General features: G+C 45.2%; 1 protein-coding gene across 1 annotated transcript in view; it reads left to right on the plus strand.

The window, feature by feature from the left end:
- Positions 1–4,417: 4,417 nt before the first annotated feature.
- Positions 4,418–18,986, plus strand: part of BAHD1 (bromo adjacent homology domain containing 1) — a 67,247-nt gene continuing 52,678 nt past the window's right edge. Inside the window, exon 1 of the mRNA XM_035111179.2 lies at positions 4,418–4,875. The gene's annotated coding sequence lies outside the window, so the exon portion shown is untranslated. The remainder of the gene's footprint in view (positions 4,876–18,986) is intronic.

Here is an 18,986-nt window from a genome sequence, read left to right on the forward strand (position 1 = left end):
CCTCCTCTACCCTGCGCACATCCAAGTTTGTGGGGTTACCAACAGGGCTGGACTTAATCTTTAGTAATATGGCACCCTGAGTGAGCCCCAAAATTGGTGCCCTCAAATGGATCTTCTGAATTATGGAGCTTCTCAATTTTGCACCCCCTTGGCTCAGTGCCCTGTGGGGGGGAACCACCCACACCACCCTAAATCCAGTATGGGTCACATAGTTAGATTGAGAAGGTGGTGTGCCACTAAGGGCACTATCACACAGAAAGCTTTTATTGTGCTATTTGTGTGTGCATATGAATCTGGTTTATTGAATCAAGAAATGGCATTCCTTCTAGTCAATTCAGATTATGATTACTATTATTTGATGGATATGTTAATTGGCTGTTTTTATTGGAAAATCAATAAAAATGATTAAAAAACAAAACAAAGTCCATTAAAACTGGAGCAAATGTTTTATCCTGTCCCTGGAAACGCTTTCTAAAAACTACCTGGTTCACACATAACCCTAAACCAAATATTAAGCTTTGGTGGGAATATGGGAGTGTGTGGCCTCCAGAAGTAAAGATCATGGCTCCATCTCTGGTCCTGCTGCTGTAAACTAAGCCATAGTTTGATTCGGCTTAGCATGTCATCCGAACCCGACCTTGTGGTTTGGCTTGCTCCAGTCACGTTACAAGCTGTAACCAAGGTTTGCAGCTTGTTTGCTTTTTTAGGAGAGGGCACTAAGTGGCCACACTCTCCAGGAATGTGGAGCACTTTTGCCAGGCCAAATATTGACTTAGCATGATGTGCGAAACAACCAACCACACCTCCAGTTCTACTAAGCTCTTAGGCTCTGTCCAAATCGTCGATTTCTGCTCTGTTCTCTGGCTTATTCTAAACTGGAAGTGTGGCAACCAGTACCCTAAAGGGAAAAGTACAGCATTGTCTGCTACTTTAAGCAACACTTGACTACACTTGGGCAGTGTCATCTCTGCTAGCCCATTTGTAATGGTTAAGAGCAGTGGAATCGTAATCTGGGGAACCGGGTTCGGGGCTCCGCTCCTCCACATGCAGCTGTTGGGTGACCTTGGGCTAGTCACACTTCTCTGAAGTCTCTCAGCCCCACTCACCTCACAGAGTGTTTGTTGTGGGGGAGGAAGGGAAAGGAGAGTGTGATCTGCTTTGAGACTCCTTAGGGTAGTGATAAAGCGGGATATCAAATCCAAACTCTTCTTCTTCTTCTGGCTTAAACCAGTGGTGGCCAAACTTGCCCTCCAGCTGTTTTTGGACTACAATTCCCATCATTCCTGACCACTGGTCCTGTTAGCTAGGGATGATGGGAGTTGTAGTCCAAAAACAGCTGGAGGGCCAAGTTTGGCCACCACTGGCTTAAACTGAAGGCAAGATAGTTGATGTGGGATAGCATCCTTGGAATCTCTAGCTGTTGTGAACAACCAACCCCACAGCGATACAGAAATTGTTTCACCGTGTCGCTGTTCAGAGTTCTTGTATCTTAAAACACTTGAACAGATAGCAATTTCACAAAGCTATTTTGGGAGGCAGGGGGAGTTGGGGGGGGGAATGATGCATCTGTAAGTATTTTGAAGCAGAAGATGCCCCCGTTTAAAGAAATCATTCTTAAAGAATCCAGCAGTGACAGCTGCTTCATTTTAAGATGAGTCAGAGAAATGTGTTGTAATTCAGACACTTTTCCAAGAAATGTAGACATTTTCCCAATAAACAAAACAGAAATTATACAAAAACCAGGGCTGTTGCTGCTCTAGGCATATGAAATGAAATTTCTCACTTTTCATATGTGGACCTGACTTTTGATGCATATATCCTTGGCTGAGCCAGTGTTTGAGGGATTGCTCTTGGGGATTGCAGTTTAGTCTTCTTCAAGCACCTGATTCAAGTGCACGCTTAAGATCACTTGATGTGGATGGCCTTCTTACACTCTTCAAAACAACTTGATCTACTCACCGTCTTGTAAATTCTAGAAAGTAGTGACTGGCAGGGAACCTCCCTTTCCCCTTTCTAAACCTTTCACCCTTCCCTATGATCACAAGTCACATGCAGTGTTTAAATTTTCAATTCATTTTTAGAAACTGATCTGAGATTGATATATAAACACACACTTCCGCTACCACTTAATTTTGTTAGTGTCTAAGAGATTATCGTGATAATGATGTCATGGAATGATGTCTGGGGGACTGTGAACCAACTATAAGCAGATCTTTGAGAAAGTACTAGGCCTGTAAATATTAGATCCTCAGATAACAGGCATGTATGTGAAAGCAGGAGCTTTCACTTATTGGAAAGCACCACCATAGGAGTTGCCTATATATCCCAAAGCACCACTATGGGAGTTGCCTTGTGCTTCTTCATGTGAATGAACCAGTAAGCATGTATGTGGATGCAGAAGCAGCAACTGAAAAGGAGCACCATAAAGTTCAAGAAGAGTTGAGCAAAATTACAAAAAGCCAAGATGCCTGCAGATGCAGATGACTTTAATTTCTGTTATATTAAAGTGTATTAAAACTAATCGAATGTGAAACGTTTCCTTTTTCCACTGTTGCGCCATATATTGAACTCACATTCACCCAGGGCTCCCCCATCTCCTGGGAAAATAAAGAGTTTCTGTTGGGATTCCTGGAAAATACTGCAAAAACTGTATGTGTTTTCAGCTGAAATGGAAATTTATATTAGTGTTTGTTTATAGCAAGAGAAATGTTAATTATTCCAAAATAATTAACAAGATGTAGTTAATTATTCCAAAATAATTCACAAGGAATACAAAAGTGAAATCATGTACATGCAGTAGGCTAGTGTCATGGTACTCTTGGATTACTTGTCGATTCGTTTTTTAGGGAATTGTAGCTTGAGAAGCAAAATGGATTATGTATGCATTCATGTGGCTTTTTATCAGTCATTGTAGTTTAATATGGTTAGAATTCGGGGTGGTAGAGTGCTTGTGTGTGATCTAAGGTAGATAATGTGCGGACCTGGAATTAAATTCCAGCTGCTCAAAAGGTCGCAACCTGCAAACAGCCTGAGGGTAGGTAGCCCACAGCCTTCAAGAGATTATTCTGCAGTAAATGATCCCAGATCAGTTTAAATGCCCCCAAACTAAGTCTTTTGCAGCACACAGCAAAGAACCTTTGGTTCTCTATGAGCAAAACTGGAAAATGAGAATGAACGAACATGGGACAGTTAGAAGGCAAAATTGAAAAGCCTGTCCTATTAACCTGACATTTGTCACATTAGGCTCCCTGAAGGAGGAACACACACACACACTGAACATTACCAAGGTGCATGCAATGTTTTGCTCATTTATTCTGCAGCCTTGATATTGTGCTGAAGATTTGGTTCAATATTCAGTGCTATGTAATCATATTAAATGGTAATGCAATCAAGCTTGCATTTGTCTACGGTGTGTACAGCTATGGTCCACAGGTGCCCTGTTGTTGCAGAGATGAGGTGGAAGGACAGTCTAGAAGTACCCAACAGTGGAAGTGAGGCTGCTAAGGCCACCCCACCCTTAGCAAGGAGATGGGGATTTGGGGGGCCGCGATTCTTCTTTAGCTGTCCAAATGTTCCTCCAAGCTTTAGAGACTGGTCGAGATGAAAGTCCAATCAGTAAGGGAAAGTTGAGGGAAAGCAGGCTAGCCTACGAACTTCTGGGCAAAGTAGGTAGGTAGAAAGCAGAGGGACTCGGGCCGATGTGGGCGGCTTCTGGTGGAGGGTGACTGACAAGTAGAGCCGGTGACCTGAATATGGAAGCTCTCCCGAGGGGACTGGATGCAACAAAGGAAGAGGCGCTCGAATGGAAGGGGAGGAGGGTGCTGCTGGTGACCGACCAAGGTGACGGCTAGTCCGTTGTGTGACAGGGCGAGAAAGAGGCACGGGAAGAGGAGGGGAGAATTTGGGGGGCAGGAGGGACGGACCCGGGCTAAATAAACTTCTTCGGGGCTTTTCTCCTCCCCGCGGGGAAAGCAGCGTGGGTCAGCACGAGGGGCGGCCGAGGCGAGGAGGGAAGGCGCCCCCGCTCCGCTCACGTCCAGGGGAGGATGGGGAAAGCAGATGGGGACTTGGGCAGGCGGGAAAAGAGCGATCGGGCGGGCGAGAGGCTCGACGGGGCTGCTGAGAAGACAGGTTGGGCGGTAGGGGGCGGGGCGCGCGCGGAGGATGCTGCCGCTCGCGTGGGGACGCCCCTCCCCCTGGCTGGGCGGCCGTGGCCATGCCGTGTCCGCTGGGAGCCGCCCGCCTGCCTTGCCTTGCCTTGCCTGCGCTGGGACCTGGCTGGGGCGGGTGGTTGGTGCGGAGATTGGCTAGCGGGGGCGGGCCAGGTGCCTCGCGATTGGCGGGCGCGTCGGAGCGGACGGCGCTGGGGAGGTCGCCGATTGGCTGCCGACGAGGAAGCAGGAAGGGAGGACGGAGCCTGAGCGGAGCAAGGGGCTCGCTGCTGCCGCTGCTGCTTTCGGGGAGTTAGAGCACATCGGAGGCGGAGGCGGCAGCAGCAGCGGGCGCGGAGCAGCGGCGGAGGCAGGACAGCAGCCGAGCCTTCCTTGCGCCGAGGGAGCGGCGGGAGCGGGAGCCGCGGCGGGAGCAGGAGAAGCAGCCGCCGCCCCCTCCTCCGGCCTTGAGCGCGCGGGCCCCAGAAGGGGGCGCGCCTCCAGTCCCCATCCCGCAGCCGGGCGGCTACGCGGCGGCGAAGGAGGAGGAGGAGGCGGCGCTGACGCAGCAGCGTGGAGCCCGGGACTCGGGCGCCCCGGGGCGTTCCAGCCGCCGGATTCCAGCCCGGCCGGGGCCTCCGCCTGCCCTGGGTGGGCCCGCTTGATCCGAACGGCGCCGGCAACGACGACGACGACGGAGGAGCAGCAGCCCGCGAGCGCCCCGGTGAGTGCGAGCGAGCGAGCGAGCGAGTTCGGCGTCAGCCCGTCAATCTGCACCGGCCGGCCGGCAGCGCGATGGGGCTCCGCCCGCCGACGCCGCCAGCCTCGCGAGCCCCACAAGCCGGAGGCGGCGGCGGCGGCGGCGGCGCTGCTTGGAAGGGCGCAGCGTCGAGGAACTTGCCGAGCGCGGGCGGGTGATGGGAACAGGTGCCGCCGGGGAAGCGGGGGGTGGAGGGGGGCGCGGTTCTTGCGGGACGCCCCGGCGACGAGTCGGCGCGCAGGCTTCAGCCGGGGGTCCACCGGGAACTTTCTGCTGGGATCCGGCTGGTGCCGGCACGAGGGCCCTGGAGGGGAGGGAGGGAGGACGATCGGTGGAGGTCTTCAGGCAGCGTGTCCCTCCGGGCGCCTCAGCCCGTTTCCCTGATCTTCCTCGTGTCACGGTGGGTGGGTGGGTGGGTGGCTAGTTTGCTGGCTGCGGTTCCAGTACCAGCCGCCGCCGCTCCCCTGCAACGTCCTCCTCTTCCTCTCGAGTGTGTGTGTCGCCGGGGGCCTGCCTTGTCGCTGGGGGTGGGCGGCGATCCCCCTTCCCCGAAGGGCGCCGTGGCCCTCGGGCTGGTCCTCTGCCCGAGCTGAAGGACACTCCGGGCTGCTCCCGTCTCACCCCGCCCATCACCCGGCCTCCGGAGAGCAGGGAGGAAATGGCCCCCGGTGGCAGGTGGGCTGAGCTCTGACAACGACTCCCCGGTGGCCCACTTGGATCATGCTAGCGAGGGTCAGGCTGCCTATTCGCTTCCTGGGATTAGCTTTAAGGTCTAAAGTTATGTAATAAAGCCATTTAACTTTTACATCGACGATCGAAAAAACAACACCCCCTTTCCCCCTCCCGATTCATCTGGGGGAAAGGCAGGAACTGAACCCATGGGAGACCACGTGAAGGGCCTCCTTGGCGCTCTCTCTCCTTCTCTCTCTTCTTCCCCCGTTCCTAATTTTGTCCCCTGCCTCTTTGAAAACGACATTGTCACCCAGTCTTGTTTCCTAGTTGGGAGAGGGCTGCTGTGTCGGTCCGAGGCACCTTTTGGGGTAAACCAGACACAGAGACAGATGTCCTGTTTAAAATGGGCTGTAAAAGACAAAGACACTCTCTCTTTCTCCTGAGGGGTCTTTTGGAACAGGAACTTGGAACCGAGCGCCAGAACAGAAGCGATCAACCCTAAGAGGGTTTAAAAAAAGAAAGTGGTCGTGGGAAAGAGGCATCGGAAACTGAATCTTGATGGGTTTTCTCTAGAAAGAACAAGGCACTTAATAACTTGACACTGGCTCAAGAGACATGCCTCAGTGAGGCAAAGTAAAGTTACTGATTTGCTGTGATATTTGAAAGCTGCCATCAAAATAGTGGAAGACATTTGTGAAGTGGTAGCAAAAAACAAAGGGAGCCAAGCGGATGTATTACTTGTTCCTGGAGATAATTATTTTGTAATCGTTAATAGTTCAGGGAATATAAATATTTGTTTTGTGTGGTATTTCTCTGTTTATCACAACTTGGATGTGTAGTGTTTGCATAGGCCAAAATCAGATGTACGTTTTTGAGTGCATTGGCTATCAAATTTGGAATCATCTTCCCTTCCAGTAAGGACTACTGGAATGTCCTTTATCACTATTCACAAGCTGCCACCCCTTGCACTTAGGGAGAAGGTGCTAACACCAGTTTTCACACCCTCCTCATGTCCTAAGAGTAGCAAGAGAGTGTAGGTAAGAAGTCCCCTTCCCCTCCTTGTCTGACAGTTTCAACAGAGAGCGAAAATGGGTATCCAGAATGAAATCCACATCAGTGTTACTGACAGGTTATCTTCCCTCCCACCATAGCCTTCTGAATAGGCAGGAATGGGTGGAGAACTGAAATGGTGCAGTTGATGGAACATTTCTGTTTGCAAGTGATGTGCAAAATTGTGGGAAGGTTAAAATATGATTGATTAGTCATCCACAATGTATATCTCCAACGTGTTTAAAAACCTTTTACAGGCTCGTTTTAGAACTTCATTTCTTTTATGAACAGAAAAGAGGATTGAAGTTGTATTGCAAAATTATCTTTAGGGGTTCTTCATGAGTGTTCTAAAAATGTTTGGTAACAGCATTAAATTAATCTTGTACTCAGATTGTAGCAATTCAGTGTTGCATGTCGGACAACTATTTTGTGAAAAGTGTGTACAGTATAGTTTTCATTTTGATGATTTTATAACAGTGTCATCACTCCTATGCATAACTACACTGTGGAACAGGTAGGTAGCCGTGTTGGTCTGCCGTAGTCGAAGCAAAATAAAAACATTCCTTCTAGTAGCACCTTAGAGACCAACTAAGTTTGTCATTGGTATGAGCTTTCGTGTGCATGCACACTTCTTCAGATATTCTTCAGTGTGGAACATCAGGCATTCTGTTTCATTAGGTAGACCACATGTTCACACATCTGACTTGAGCTTCTAAAATCTGGAAGTTGTGTTTACGTAGAAGAATAATGTTAGGATTAGGAAAGTACCTTTCTGTTTTTATTTCCAAGTTAAGGTTTCTTGTCATTTATGTAGAGGAACGAAGTTAAGAGTCAAATGACACTGATTTCCATTTGTTTCTGTCTGTATGGAAAACAAAACTGGTTGCTTGTGTTGCTTTCTGTAGTATAATGTGAAAGTAACTTCAGGAGATCAGCTCTTGCTCCTTTCCGGATGCTTCTGATTTTATGAGATTAGCCAGTTCTAGATGGATCATTACTTTTTATTTATTTAGATATGTAGCCTGACTAATCCTTAAGGCAAGTAACATTTCCTTATTGCATCGACTTTTGTTAGTTTCCATTTTGTAAGAAATTGATCCGAGGCAGATGCCTGAGATCACCTGGTGAATCGATGGATAAACTGTGACTTTGAGTTTTGGTTTCTATTTTGAAGCTCATATCATTTTTCATGAAATGCCAAAGCAGAATCAAAGAGGGGGCTGGACGTTCAAGCGTTTAGATACTTTCAAAGTCTGGGAGCCAAAACAGGTTGCCCTTCTTTCCAAAATTTCCATGTGTAAAGCTCTTGCCTACAGGGCATTTGCAAGCTGCTAGATGTGTTCTGTAGATTGGATTGAGATCCAGAGTTCTGGTTTCAAGTAGGTGGCGCAATGCTAAATTTTCCTTGTGACATTCCAAAGGGACTTTTACAGAGTGCTTGAGGAATTCATGCATTTGAAAGAATCTCTGGCATCATAATAAATCAGAATATTTGCTGGTTCAAGAATCTTGCTTGCATCGGGTTTGTAAGCTGATCTAGTGCACGCTTATCTTCAAGGATATATGCTGACTTTTTCATTTGCTTAGTGTGTTTTTTAAGTTGTATTGTTTGATTTTTACCCATCCAATATTTCATTACAGTTAGAATATGAAGCCCATGCCACACAGGGGCGGGAAGTACCTGGCCTAAAGGGATTTTCTAGTGCTGATAGCTCAGCACTTAATAATAATAATAATAATAATAATAATAATATTGTTTATACTCCACCCATCTGGCTGGGTTTCCCTAGCCACTCTGGGCGGCTTCCAACTGAATATTAAAAACAATACAGCATCAAACATTAAAAACTTCCCTAAACAGTTGTCTTCTAAAAGTAAAATAATTGCTTATTGCCTTGGCATCTGCTGGGAGGGTGTTCCACAGGGCAGGTGCCACTATCAATAAGGTCCTCGGTTCTGGATCTCAGTGTCCGGGCTAAATGATGGGGGTGGAGACGCTCCTTCAGGTATACTGGGCTGAGGCCATTTAGGGCTTTAAAGGTCAGCACCAACACTTTGAATTGTGCTCAGAAACGTACTGGGAGCCAATGTAGGTCTTTCAGGACCGGTGTTATGTAAGAGGACGTGCAGCGTCTTTGGCCATGCACTTCTGGAGAACTTAGATGTGGCCTATCCTATCTTCCCAGCTCAAAGCAGGATGAACAGAAATCTGAAGTCATTGTTAGAGATGGGTTTCTTGTCTTGGTCAAGTGTGTAAATCAGTCATAGAAAGCAAGGTTTGAAGGGATCCTTGCAGGTAGTCTCTTGTATGTACCGGGCCCCAGACTGGAATTCTTGCCTGCATTAATAATCATCTCGAAATAGAAGGGAAGTGGATTTTATTTATTAAAATACTTTTATTCTTCACTCTACTTTCCGTTAATGAGTATTTAAAGGTGCTAACAACGTTCTGCTATTTTTAATCAAAACTACTGGCTCTGAAGAAATAGCCCAGCGTAAAATCATCATCATGAAAGAGAAAAGCACACAGTTATGGACCAGAGCCCTGCTGAGCAGTATCATTTTTCATGAAATGCCAAAGCAGAATCAAAGAGGGGGCTGGACGTTCAAGCGTTTAGATACTTTCAAAGTCTGGGAGCCAAAACAGTAGCCTTGCACTGTTTACCTATGCATTTTAGTCAGTGGATTGTGGAGCAGGACTTGAAGACTTAGTACAGTCGTAGCTTGGATCCTGAACGCCCTGGACCTCAGACGTTTTGGGCTCCCGAATGCTGCAAACCTGGAAGTGATTGTTCCAGTTATATATTCCAGTTATATATTCCGACTTATTCCAGTACAGAAGCTCCACTCCCAGCAATCATTAGATGCAAAACAAACAGCTGAAATAGTTGGTGAGCCTTGGTAGTCAGACATGCAATTATACCTTATCAATTGGTACCACAAGTAACGTAACCATTTTAATTAATACCTGTTAATTAAAAAAAAAGAAAACTCACCACCAGCCTTGATCCTCAAGTAGAGGATACATTTGGATTTTGCTTCTGTGCAATGCATATTTTCCTCTCCCTACTAACCTACATAAGTAGCTGTAAACACCCAGATGAAGGAATAATGCAATGAGGCTATTCTGGGAACAACTTCTAGTTTTTAGCTAATCAATTGAACTAATTGAAAATCGCCATTATAGTCCTGTGCATAACTGCAATTTAATTGCATTGAACAAAATAGAGAAAGTAAGGAGCACTGCACAATGAATGTGTGCTACATAACAAAAGTTTGGATTGGTCAGGGTAGGATACAACCGTGGGTTGTGTGTGAGCACTAACAAAATTATGAGTGAGCCCCTGTGCTGAGCTAATTGCTTGCGATACAATAGGTTGCTCACTCTTGATTTCCCAAAAGTTACGGTAACTTGTGATGTTTCTGCATATTAGCTGCCTTAAACAACAACAACACCCACAACACATTTTTTTTTATTGAGGACTCTCTTGCGTTCTGCTAGGACATTTGGCTGATTCAGTTGCTAGAGGGCAAAGCAGTGAGAAATTGTATAGGCAGCTTTGAAAAGTCAGCAAGAAATGCATGCAGAAGCAAAATTGCCATGGAATCAGGATACGAACCTAATACAGTGGTACCTCGGGTTACAAACGCTTCAGGTTACAAACGCTTCAGGTTACAGACTTTGCTAACCCAGAAATAGTACCTCGGGTTAAGAACTTTGCTTCAGGATGAGAACAGAAATTGTGCTCCGGCGGCACTGCAGCAGTAGGAGGCCCCATTAGCTAAAGTGGTGCTTCAGGTTAAGAACAGTTTCAGGTTTCAGGTTAAGAACAGACCTCTGGAACGAATTAAGTTCTTAACCAGAGGTACCACTGTACAGATTTCAGAAGATTGCAGTATAGAGTTAATTATGTTGATAGCCTTGAAAAAGGGGCATTTTTGGGCAGGAGATTTTAAATCCAATTCCAGACAGTTCCAGCCTGAGAGGATTTCAAGTGCAGTATTTCTTTTAATGGTTAAGAGGAGCAAAATACAACAGGTCTGTGGAGTTGATGAAAAGTTATACTTCTTTAATTCAGTGATGCTTAGTTCTTTCACCGGAATTTTTCTTTCACCTTCAGTTTTGCACAAACTAATGCATTATATCATTGGGGCAAAATTATGTGTTATCCATGAGCCAGTTGCGTTTCAGTGGGTAATGGGAACCCTTTTTCTAATTAGAAAGGGGAGGATATTTATCTAAAGGCCCAAGATTGATTAATATGGCAAGTGAAGGAAAAAAGAAACCACAACACTAATGAATGACTTTAGTCTTCATCCTGGATTAACAACCAAGTCAGAATTTATGAGTTTTCGTATCACATAGCTGTAAAAGCAAGATATAATTTCTTTCAAATTCCTTAGAAACCTTCAATAAAATATTTGGGGATTAAAGTCACTTCTAACTCTAGGATTTAATTTCAAACAAGCACAGTCCTTTAGTTGATAAGATTTGAAGAGATCAAGATCAGTAGAATAAATACGGAATATCATAGGTAAATGGCTAAACTTACTTCTCTTTTGTCTTGAAGTATATACTTTATCAAGAACATTTAAAAATAATATCCACCTTCATCTTAGTGCGTCAGTCAATATCAGTGCAAAATGGATCTCTGGTTATAAAGGAGGAACATATACACACCTTTGTATTGTTATCGTTTATTTTAACTTGGAGTAAACAAGAGGGGCGTATCCTTGTGTTCTAAGGTATTCTTATCCTGTCACAGGAAAACTAGCTAGTTTCTAGATATGACAGTCTATTGAACTTTCAAGAATGTGATTGTATTTAATTATACTTAGTATCTTAGCAGAGGTGAATTTTAAAGAAATGCAGAATGTGTTTACATTTTTCCAGCTAACTGCTTATCTTCCACAGGTGATGAATATTAGTACTTTTGGCTAGTTTACTAAATCAATAGCTGATAGTCTAAAAGAAACCATTATATCAATATATACATATGTGATTCGTATAAGATTCAAGAAATTCTAGGCTATATTTGGAAGTGTGGTTTAGTAGGAGCAGACTGTAAACATTGGTGGGTTGAAAATTCAGGATACAAGCATACTCAATACTTGGGATATTCCTTATGCTTATGCGTAGATTCATTAAAAAATTTTCTTGGATATGCTAGATGTCTGAGCATTAGCAAAAAGGATGCTAAAGTGGTTACTAACATAATGGAAGTGAAAATAGAGACAGCAAGACAGAAAATGCACCTGCTTTGGAAGTCTCTAATCTAGTGAGTTTGTGGGAAATAATTAAAATAGTTAAGGTTGACAGTGAAATGTAGGGAAGGAAGACAAATAAATCCTTTTCTGATGGCAAAAATATACTAATGGGATGTAGCACGTGGATTCAGTTATATATTCTAATATTTCAGAGCTATGACTGTGAATAATATTTCATAACGTGTATGAAATATGCAAAATTGATATTTTTTAAAAAAAATACTTAATATTGCTAAGTTTGCTATATATACCATTTTAAATCCCCAAAAGATTCCTGAAAGGTAAATAAAGCAAACTTTACATGATTGCTAGCAGTACAGACACTAAGATGTACTTAAGCTGTGTGCATCTTCACTCTAGCTTAATTAAAAGTATTTTTCATGCAAAAAAATGCATGCAGATATGAACATTTGGGGTAAAGGTTGAAGCTCATTTGAAACAAGACTTGTCTATGTGAAGCTGGGTGGGTAAGCCAAAATCCTGGATTCCCTACTGAATTATTTGGGGAGACTTCGGCAACCCTAAAAGAGACATAAAGGTTGCTAAACAGTGGCAGGAATTTGCATGAAAAGGTTTGATATAGCATTGATGGAGTGAAGAAACTAAACACCTGGACTCATTGGTATAAAGCAAGAAGTTAGGGAGGGAGGCTTTTAAGCTCTAAGAAAACAAGAAGAGCAGGCATTGGAGTCTGCAGCTGGGGGCATCCATGCAAAATGTGACGCTTCCAGCTTTCCTAGGGGAGATAGAGACAGTGTGTGTAATCTTTTCATGGGTCAGGGGTTCATTTATTAGAACTCCCACCATGCAACAATTCTACAGTAGTTAGAGAAAACATAAGTACTTAAAAACGGCTATTTTCACCACAGTGGTTAAAGTCGTTTAGTCTGCACTGCTAGTCAAACAATATTCTCCATTGCTTTTCTGCATTTTTGTTCTGCGACATCTGCTATCCTGGAAATGTTAACATCAGGTGAAGAACTTTCCTGTTCCCTCTATTAGGGCAGCATGCAAATGTACAGTAAACCTGGATGTTTCTGTACAGCCTGCTGCATCATCATCTCTACACCAGCGATTACAGCAAGTTAGAACAGGGCTGTCGTCATTATCATTGTTTGAGATTTCTAAAACTGACCAAAGGCTAACTTTGGGGCTGTTTTTCCCAGAACAAGTCCCCCAAACAATGTCTAGGCCTATTTGTTAGTCGATTTGGCATATTCATACAATACCCAAGCTCTCTCTCTCTGTGTACAGTGGAACCTCGGTTTATGAACACCTCGGTTTATGAACACCTCGGTTTACGAATTTTCGGTTTATGAACGCCGCAGACCCATCTGGAACGGATTAATTCACTTTCCATTACTTTCAATGGGAAAGTTCGCTTCAGTTTATGAATGCTTCAGTTTATGAACAGACTTCCGGAACCAATTACACCCATGCTTCGGGTTAAGTATGCTTCAGGTTGAGTACTCCGCGGACCCGTCTGGAACGGATTAATCCACTTTCCATTACTTTCAATGGGAAAGGTCGCTTCAGTTTATGAACGCTTCAGTTTAAGTACTCCGCGGACCGTCTGGAACAGATTAATCCACTTTCCATTACTTTCAATGGGAAAGTTTGCTTCAGTTTATGAACGCTTCAGTTTATGAACAGACTTCCGGAACCAATTGTGTTCATAAACCGAGGTACCACTGTATGTGATTTCTGAGTCCACATCCTGTACTTGCTGCATATGTTCACATCTGTCAGTTGTGATCTGGACACTGATGATAGCCATAGCTGCCAAGTCTCTCGTTTTTCGTGGGAAACCCCCATATTTTAAACCGTTTCCCGCTGGCAGCCTTGATTGGAGAAAATCCCGTAAATCCCCCAGATTTCAGTACCTGCCTGGGAGGCTCCTTCTGCGCAGAACCAATTTCGGGTGCTCTGCCCATGCCTGGAAATCAGGTAGAGCGGCACCAGAATTCACTTCTACGCATGTCCAGACATGCTCATAAGCGACCTCCGGTGCCGGCGCTGCTGATCCCGGATTTTTCTAACCGGGAGTTGGAAGGTATGATAATAATATAAGAATAGCCTGCTGGACCAGACCAGTGGCCCATCTAGTCCAGAATCCTTTTCTCGCACTGGCCAAACCAGATGCCTATGAGAAACCAGGGAGCAGAACACAAGTACAAGGGCACTCTCTGACCTCCTGCGATTTCCAGCACCCTGTATTCAGAAACATTGCTGCCTTCAACAGTGGCGGTAGTGTATAGGCATCATGGCTAGTAACCATTGATAGCCTTCTCCTCCATGAATTTGTCTAATCCTCTTTTAAAGCCATAATTACCTCCTAGGTAGTTTGAGTATGCACCGCATGAAAAAGCACTTTCTTTTATCTGTCCTAAATCTTCCAACATTCATTGGATGTCAATGAATCTGTCATGGTGAGCATTTTATCAGAAAGTATTAAAATACTACTAAATGCTACACACTTCAAAAAAATACGTTGCCTTTCATTTATCAAAGGTCTGGAGGTGTTTAAGCAGAGGTTGAATAAGCATTTGTCATGGATGCTTTAGCTGAGATTTAAATGCCTTGCAGGGGGTTCGACTAGATCAGGGGTCCCCAGACTTACCGGCGTTTGGGCCGGTTCCCACCGTGCCGATCGCGCAGCAGGACGGAGGACGGAGGAGCGCGCGCCTGTGTGGGCCGGCGGGCGGGGGAGTGCGCGCCCATGCGCACGGGTGCTTACTGGCACGGCGACGCGCTTCCAGGGTGGAAAAAGCGCCGAAAATCTGTTGTGCGCATGCGTATGGGCCTCCCCGACCCGGAAGTGCACCAGAAATGACCTCTTCGGGTCGGGAGAGGCCCATACGCATGCGCACAAAGGATTTTCGGCGCTTTTTTCCCGACCCGGAAGAGCGCTGCCGCGCTGCGCGCCGTAAGAGCGGGCGGCGGCGGTCGTAGCGGGCCGGATTGGCAGGCCAATTGGGCCGCATCAGGCCCCCGGGCCGTAGTTTGGGCACCCCTGGACTAGATGATCCTTGTGCCCCTTCCAGCTCTACAATTCTATGATTCTATGATTCCATGACTGGAAATATAGAATTGTTTGACTTTCCTTATGACTATAGGGACCCAGGTGGCGCTGTGGTTAAACCACTGAGCCTAGGGCTTGCTGATCAGAAGGTCGGCGGTTCGAATCCCTGTGACGGGGTGAGCTCCCATTGCTCGGTCCCAGCTCCTGCCCACCTAGCAGTTCGAAAGCACGTCAAAATGCAAGTAGATAAATAGGAACCGCTACAGCGGGAAGGTAAACGGCGTTTCCATGTGCTGCTCTGGTTCGCCAGAAGCGGCTTTGTCATGCTGGCCACATGACCTGGAAGCTATACGTCGGCTCCCTCGGCCAATAATGTGAGATGAGCGCGCAACCCCAGAGTCGGTCACGACTGGACCTAATGGTCAGGGGTCCCTTTACCTTTACCTTTACCTTATGACTATAATGTTTTGAAGTCACGAAGGCCTTTTGTTTATACCCCATGCTTTTTAAAAGGGGGTACTCAAGGGCACACAGTTGTTAAAAAGTGTGACACTATAATAACTTAATGGTGAGTACCAACACCTATTTTTCTAGGAAAAAAGTACTGGTTATACCATCCCATTTTCTTGTTTTGTTGTTTCTGTTTAACTATTGATTTGTGCTTTTACCTTGTGTTTTTAATCTTGTGAACTGTTCTGAACTGTCTTTTGATGAATTAATGAGATTAATTCTCTTACTCTGCGTCTGTGTTGGATAAAGTGGGAGTGGGAGCTTGATTATGGTTACTGTTTTTTGTTTGCATTTTTCATTATATATATATAGCACAGAGAGTTGGTTGTCTCTACTTTCATGACAAAACCAGCCTTGCAGCTCCTGCCTTCTGACTCTTAAGAGCTTGTATTTTGGGACACCAACATCACCCAGTCCTTCATGCTGGGTATGTGGTGTTTGCATTTGAAGGTGACCTCAAGTGATGGCCTATGTAGTTTTTTGCAAAAATAGCGTGATCCTTGGTAAGAGCTGTCTAGCGTATGTAGCAAAGATTATTTGGGAAGAAAGGTTTGGGTCTGAGAGATGTCTCTGGTAGCCAGAGGTGCAATTTTGTCATTTTATTTTCGCACTAATTTCCTGCACTATTGCAGCTCATAGCGAGATTTCGTGAAACATTTTCATGGTGGATCATTCCACATCAAGCTTGAGAAGCTGAACAACGTTTGGTACCAGTACAGCAAAGAACCAAGCACAAGAGATTTCTCTCTCCCTTGTTTACACCTTCATGGTACTTCTGTACCCATTGATAGTAATTCTTTATGATGATTACTAAGCATCTGTAGAATGAGAGTGCCTTTTCGTCATGAAAAGTTGCTGCTGTGTCAGTAGTGCCCAGCAATGTAAGCACAACCAGCAAAGACCTAATAACACCCGTGGTATACCACAACTGTGCTACAACCACCCAAACATGGTTAAGTACTTGAAGCCTTAGTAGACATTATTTTGCTTCTGGAATGTGGCCTGGGCTCCTTTGAGAGAGGAGGGGCAGGATATAAATAATAATAAAACTTGAATTGGTGCTGTTGTTGGCTAACCTGTAGAGAGTAGAAAGTGTTGTTTTCCTAATCACCCATATATGGAGAACAGGTATTGTAGACAATGCTAAAGAAGGTGTTTCTAGTTTTGGGGATTAGGGTGGAGGGAGACCATGGGATAGAAATAGGTTCTGCCTCCCTGGCTTGGCATAGTAAAGATTGCTATCTTGAAAAAGAAACTAGTCTTCTCTGCAGGGATAGAAATGAGGAAGAACTTCACCTATGACTTCAAGGATTGTATCCTACAAAGTTATCCCGTTTGCGCAAGGACTCCCACATGCAAAACTGAAATTCTCCTCCTTCATGCAGCCCCCAAATCTGTTTATGTGGTTCCCTCAACGCTCCCAAATGAAATGGGGGGGGGGGACACACAGGGAGGGGAAAGGAAAAGTGAAGTTTTGTTGCTCAAGCAGAGGCCCTGGCACGAATAGGACAACTTTGTTTGCTACCACCCTCCGTCTTGTGCACACTTGGAGTAATATCACATTGTGAGACTAAGAATCATAGACATGGAAGAGATTGCAGTGGCAGACTAGCTCAGTGTGAAATGTACATGCAACTATAGCCTTCCTAATAGATGGCCATGGAGCCTCTGCTTAAATGCAGTGAAGGGGAGCCCACCACCTCCCAGAGTGGAAAGCTCTTAGGGTTAGGAAGCTTTTCCTAATTGTATATAGTAATTAAAATCTGTTTCCCTGCAATTTTCACTGGTTGGCTCTAGTCCTGCCTTGTGGAGCAGCCGAAAACAAGTCTGACCCACCTTCTGCATGACAGCTCTCTTGAGCTCAAACTTGGGTCTCCAGCTACTGTTGGACTACAACTCCCATCATCCCTAGTTAGCAGGACCAGTGGTCAGGGAAGATGGGAATTGCACTCCAAAACAGCTTGGAGACCTAAGTTTGGGGAACACTGCTCTTGAGTCTATCCATAGACGTGGGCTGCAGCTGCTCTTCAATCGTACAGTGGTACCTCAGTTTACGAACACAATTGGTTCCGGAAGTCCGTACTTAACCTGAAGCGTACTTAACCTGAAGCGAACTTTCCCATTGAAAGTAATGGAAAGTGGATTAATCCGTTCCAGACGGGTCCGCTGAGTACTTAAACTGAAAATACTTAAAGCGAGGGATACTTAAACCAAGGTATGACGGTAATTCAGTATTCATAGAATCATAGAGCTGGAAGGGTCATCTACCCCAAATCCCTGTAGTGCAGGAATGTTTTGCCCAACATGGGGCTTGAACTCACGATCCTGAGATTGAGTCTCCTGCTCTACCAGTTGAGCTATCCTGTTGTGCTAAGACTACCGGTCCACCACCACAGGCATTGCTGCTTGCCCCATGGAGCGATCTCCCCTCTCCTCCCCCACTGCACTGTTCTGGGGGTTCTCCCAACCATCCCAAGTGGATTTGGGGGGGGTGCGGGGAGAGGAGACAGAGGAACGGCTGGTTGAAGTTTCAGGAGTCCTTACTCTGGCTTCCGCTAGCGCATTAGGTTAGTTCAATCCAGCCCTATGTGTTGCCTTTTCACATCCATTTCAAGTGGAGTTCAACAGCAGTGGGTGTGTTCACATGTGATGATAATCCAGCTGCCTCTTGCTTCTGCTTTGCTTCTCTGCTGGTAAAAGCAGGATAAACAAACCAGGAAGCCTCAAATACTCAAACTGAGGCGTACTTAAACTGAGGTATGACTGGTTACAGGTAGGTAGCCGTGTTGGTCTGGGTCGAAGTAAAATAAAAAAATTCCTTCAGTAGCACCTTAAAGACCAACTAAGTTTTTATTTTGGTATGAGCTTTCGTGTGCATGCACACTTCTTCAGATACCATATTCCACGAGGTATGACTGTATCTGTAGAATAGGTACAGGACTAGCGTTGTAACCACAGTGTGATAACCTTGTATTCCACTTTGAAATGTGGCTTGCCACCTACACCTTACTTGGCAGGTGCAATATTCTGCTGAACTTCACTCTTTTGCTTCTACAGACTGTAGTGTCCTTCCAAAATTTCATATTCCATGAATGAAATGTTTTTTGTTGTGATGATTAAAACCTATACACACTTCCAATAAAGGGTGTGAAAATGTGCTCTCTAGGAGATAGAAATTGTAAAGTTTGTAAAGTGTTTTTTTAAAACTCAAAACACCTTTGAAGTTGCTTTCTCAGTGCCATTAATTTACTTGTTTACTTGACGGGAGAGAAGAGCATCTATTTTCTTCCGTCAAACGGTGGAGTGTGAGACGCACCTTTGATCAGCGAAAAGGAAGACTACTCGAGGCCAAGGAATCATAGCTGCTCTATGGAGGTCATGGAAGTAATGATTCCACTTTCCCCCTCACGCTTGGGAGGTTTAACTACATAAGATGTGTGTCTTTTACTGTATGTGGCTGCTTGGCCTGTGTGTGCAATCCAGATAGAAGTGCCTGTCTTGGGATTTATCTGATCTTTCCTACCGTGAGGATACAATTAGTGATAAAGGCAAA

The sequence above is a fragment of the Zootoca vivipara genome, chromosome 1, assembly GCF_963506605.1.
Source record: "Zootoca vivipara chromosome 1, rZooViv1.1, whole genome shotgun sequence".
Taxonomy (NCBI): Eukaryota; Metazoa; Chordata; class Lepidosauria; order Squamata; family Lacertidae; genus Zootoca; species Zootoca vivipara.